This window comes from Schistocerca americana, unplaced genomic scaffold (genome assembly GCF_021461395.2).
Source record: "Schistocerca americana isolate TAMUIC-IGC-003095 unplaced genomic scaffold, iqSchAmer2.1 HiC_scaffold_158, whole genome shotgun sequence".
In the NCBI taxonomy this organism is placed as follows: Eukaryota; Metazoa; Arthropoda; class Insecta; order Orthoptera; family Acrididae; genus Schistocerca; species Schistocerca americana.
The window spans coordinates 305,001-310,000 of NW_025725666.1; the positions used below are offsets into that span (position 1 = coordinate 305,001).

At 62.6% G+C, this 5,000-nt stretch overlaps 1 pseudogene; it reads left to right on the forward strand.

The window, feature by feature from the left end:
* The window catches only part of LOC124570030, a 7,966-nt pseudogene that overhangs the window by 1,028 nt on the left and 1,938 nt on the right, over window positions 1–5,000 (forward strand).

The window sequence follows — 5,000 nt, forward strand, 5'->3', positions numbered from 1 at the left end:
GAGGATGGGGCTTCCCCGCCCTTCACGGGGCGGCGGCCTCCGCACTCCCGGGGCGTCTCGTCCTCATTGCGAGGTGAGGCGCACCTAGAGCGTACACGTTGGGACCCGAAAGATGGTGAACTATGCCTGGCCAGGACGAAGTCAGGGGAAACCCTGATGGAGGTCCGTAGCGATTCTGACGTGCAAATCGATCGTCGGAGCTGGGTATAGGGGCGAAAGACTAATCGAACCATCTAGTAGCTGGTTCCCTCCGAAGTTTCCCTCAGGATAGCTGGTGCTCGTACGAGTCTCATCCGGTAAAGCGAATGATTAGAGGCCTTGGGGCCGAAACGACCTCAACCTATTCTCAAACTTTAAATGGGTGAGATCTCCGGCTTGCTTGATATGCTGAAGCCGCGAGCAAACGACTCGGATCGGAGTGCCAAGTGGGCCACTTTTGGTAAGCAGAACTGGCGCTGTGGGATGAACCAAACGCCGAGTTAAGGCGCCCGAATCGACGCTCATGGGAAACCATGAAAGGCGTTGGTTGCTTAAGACAGCAGGACGGTGGCCATGGAAGTCGGAATCCGCTAAGGAGTGTGTAACAACTCACCTGCCGAAGCAACTAGCCCTGAAAATGGATGGCGCTGAAGCGTCGTGCCTATACTCGGCCGTCAGTCTGGCAGTCATGGCCGGTCCTTGCGGCCGGCCGCGAAGCCCTGACGAGTAGGAGGGTCGCGGCGGTGGGCGCAGAAGGGTCTGGGCGTGAGCCTGCCTGGAGCCGCCGTCGGTGCAGATCTTGGTGGTAGTAGCAAATACTCCAGCGAGGCCCTGGAGGGCTGACGCGGAGAAGGGTTTCGTGTGAACAGCCGTTGCACACGAGTCAGTCGATCCTAAGCCCTAGGAGAAATCCGATGTTGATGGGGGCCGTCATAGCATGATGCACTTTGTGCTGGCCCCCGTTGGGCGAAAGGGAATCCGGTTCCTATTCCGGAACCCGGCAGCGGAACCGATACAAGTCGGGCCCCTCTTTTAGAGATGCTCGTCGGGGTAACCCAAAAGGACCCGGAGACGCCGTCGGGAGATCGGGGAAGAGTTTTCTTTTCTGCATGAGCGTTCGAGTTCCCTGGAATCCTCTAGCAGGGAGATAGGGTTTGGAACGCGAAGAGCACCGCAGTTGCGGCGGTGTCCCGATCTTCCCCTCGGACCTTGAAAATCCGGGAGAGGGCCACGTGGAGGTGTCGCGCCGGTTCGTACCCATATCCGCAGCAGGTCTCCAAGGTGAAGAGCCTCTAGTCGATAGAATAATGTAGGTAAGGGAAGTCGGCAAATTGGATCCGTAACTTCGGGATAAGGATTGGCTCTGAGGATCGGGGCGTGTCGGGCTTGGTCGGGAAGTGGGTCAGCGCTAACGTGCCGGGCCTGGGCGAGGTGAGTGCCGTAGGGGTGCCGGTAAGTGCGGGCGTTTAGCGCGGGCGTGGTCTGCTCTCGCCGTTGGTTGGCCTCGTGCTGGCCGGCGGTGCAGGATGCGCGCGCCTGCGCGGCGTTCGCGCCCCGGTGCTTCAACCTGCGTGCAGGATCCGAGCTCGGTCCCGTGCCTTGGCCTCCCACGGATCTTCCTTGCTGCGAGGCCGCGTCCGCCTTAGCGTGCTCCTCCGGGGGCGCGCGGGTGCGCGGATTCTCTTCGGCCGCCATTCAACGATCAACTCAGAACTGGCACGGACTGGGGGAATCCGACTGTCTAATTAAAACAAAGCATTGCGATGGCCCTAGCGGGTGTTGACGCAATGTGATTTCTGCCCAGTGCTCTGAATGTCAACGTGAAGAAATTCAAGCAAGCGCGGGTAAACGGCGGGAGTAACTATGACTCTCTTAAGGTGGCCAAGTGGCGGCGGTGTGGCTGCATCCGGACTTGGCTTTTCGAAGTGCGGTCTTGATGTAGTCGTGCTGCTGCTGCGAGGTGCCTTCCTTGGGTTATAGTTACAGGGAGAGTGATGCGCAATACATGGGCCTAGCCCTCTTAGCCTCTCCTCTCCTGCGGTCTTCTCCCCTTCTCGTGGGCCCGCTGATTTTTGCAGAGTGGAAGACCGCACCAGGGGCTTGGGGGGGTTACCAGCCCCCCCTCGCATTATCCCTTTATAGTTGGGGGCAGCCGACAAGAAACAAGAGATGGTGGCCCTTCCGCTGAAGGTGCCACCCCAGCTACCCCAGCACCTATCCGGCCAACCGGCCGTAACGAAAATGCGATAGTTTGTGTAGCTCCCTTTGCTTGCAGTGAGTGCCACCGCACTTTTACCACGAAGAACGGTCTCGGGGTCCATCGCCGCCGCCAACACCCTGCGGCCGCCAACGCTGAGATCGTGACGGAGAGGCATCGCGCGAGGTGGACGGAGGAAGAAGTCCTGTCGCTCGCCAAGGCAGAGGCCGAACTGTTCCTGGAGAGGGACGCCCGGTTCTTCTTTGTAAATCAAGAACTTACCAGGATGTTCCCCGACCGAACGCTTGAGGCAATCAAGTGCCGACGGCGGCAAGCTGCCCACAAGCAGCTTGTCCGCCAATTCATGGAGGCACTTGAGATCGGTCGGGGTGAAGAGCCGGCGTCCCGCCGTGGAGCAGCGAGCTCGCTGCCTGACGCGGGCGAGGCCGCTGCGCCGCCCGTCGACGCAGCCGAGGACTTCGCGGCCGACACCACCGGGCCGCCGCCGGAGGGGCCGACTGACGCCGCCATCTGGGAGCATCTGGCGGGGCTACCTGCTTCCGCCCAGCGTTTCTCTGCCCTGGATCGAGTCATTGGTCTGGGGCGGGGCACGCCGCCCGATGTCATCCTGGGCATGCTCCCGGATGCCCTTGCGTCGGTCGGGTCCAGGGGGGAGAGGTCGATCACCAGGACACAGCGGCCGCGCCAACCATCCAAGCGGCCGCCTGCCGCCCCGCCGCTGCAGAAGCGCAAGCGGCGCCGCTGGGAATACGCGCGGACACAGGACGCCTTCCGTAGGTCGCGTGCGCGTTGCGTGCGCGGCTTGCTGGACGGCACCCTGCTGCAGCCGCCACCCGACATCCCCGGTCTGCTGGACTTCTGGGCGGACCTCTTCACGAAGAAGCCGATCTCCACCGCCGGCTTCATCCGTGACCGCCTTCTCCCGCACTCGGAGCCTGTCGCTCCTGAGTGCCTATGGGGGCCGGTCACACGTGAGGAGGTCGCTGCTGCCTTGCCGCCCAGGGGATCGGCAGCCGGGCCGGACGGCCTGACTCCAGCGGAGCTGCGGCGCCTGCCGCATGAAGTCCTGGTGAAACTCTTGAACCTCTTCCTCCTGGCCCGCGCCCTCCCCGAGCGTCTGCTTCGCGCCCGGACGTCACTTCTCCCCAAAACGGCTGCACCAACATCCCCCGCTGACTTTCGCCCCATTACGGTCTGCTCGGTGTTGGCGCGGACCTTTCACAAGGTTCTCGCGTCACGCCTGATGCGTGCATGTGCTGTGGACGAACGTCAGCGGGCATTCATCCCCCGGGATGGGATGTTGGAAAACACCTTCATCTTGGACACTGCTCTCACCGACGCAGTCCGCTCCTGTCGCTCTGTTTTTGTGGCATCGATCGACGTCTCTAAAGCGTTCGATTCGGTGGACCATGCCGCCCTCCGCCCCGTGCTGAGGGCTCATGGCCTGCCGGATTGCTTTATTGAGTACGTCGAAAGGTGTTACGAGGGTAGCACGACGGTGATAGCGGGCGGCGCCGACGTGGGCGTGCCCCTGCAGCCGGCTAGGGGTGTGCGTCAGGGTGACCCCCTCTCCCCCCTCCTTTTCAATTTTGCGGTGGACTATGTTTTGAGTCAACTTCCCTCCCACATCGGAGCTCGGATCCTTGGTCGCAGAGTTAACGCTGCGGCCTTCGCAGATGACGTCCTGCTTTTTGCATCGACCGCGAGGGGATTGCAGTCCCTCATCGACGCAGCCGTCGCAGCCCTCGCCCATCTGGGGCTGCAGATCAACGCCCGGAAGTGTTTCACCCTCGCCTTAGTCGCGTCTGGGCGCGACAAGAAGGTGAAGGTCGACGCCGACGTTACCTTCAAAGCGGGCAACGCCACCGTGCCCGCCCTACGTGTGGGTGAAACCTTCCGGTACCTGGGACTGCAATTCTCCACCGCTGGTCGCTGCGTTTTCAACCCACGACGCCACCTGGTGGAGCAGCTGGACGTCATCTCCCGAGCTCCGCTCAAGCCGCAACAGCGCCTCCACGCCCTCACCACCGTACTTCTGCCTGGCCTGTACCATGGGCTGGCCCTCAGCCGCACCCGAGTGGGTGCGTTGAAAGCGGCAGATGTGACCATCCGTGCCGCCGTCAGGAGATGGTTCCGCCTTCCGGCGGACACTCCCCTGGGCTACTTCCACGCTCCTGTAGCCCAGGGAGGCCTCGGCATCCCATCATGCCGATGGATGGGGCCAACACTTCGCCGGTCCCGTCTCCTGGCGCTGAAGAGGATTGGGCCAGCCGCCGACGGTGCAGGCCGGGACGAGGTGCAGCGTGAGATTGAGGCGCTGGAGCGGCATCTTATGTGGGAGGGCCACCTCCTCAAATCGTCGACGCAGGTTGGAGAGATGTGGGCCGCGCGCCTGCACGTTGCCTTTGACGGTGCGGCGCTGTCATCTTCCGCCGCCGTCAAGGGGCAACACCAGTGGGTCGCTGACACCAGTCGCCTGCTATCTGGGCGTAACTTCATCGACGCTCTCCGCGCCCGCATCAACGCCTTCCCCACGAAGGCACGGCGCAGTCGCGGGCGGGAGGCGGACACCAGATGCCGCGCGGGCTGCCAGGCCGTAGAAACCGCCAACCACGTGTTACAGGCTTGCTTCAGGACGCACGGGTCCCGGGTTAAGCGGCATGACGCGATCGTGCGTTATGTCGCCCGTGGACTCGCGCAGAGGGGCTTCAATGTCTCTGTGGAGCCCCACCTCCGCACACCTGAGGGAATCCGCAAGCCTGACGTGGTGGCGGTTAAAGACGGCATCGCCCGCGTCATCGAC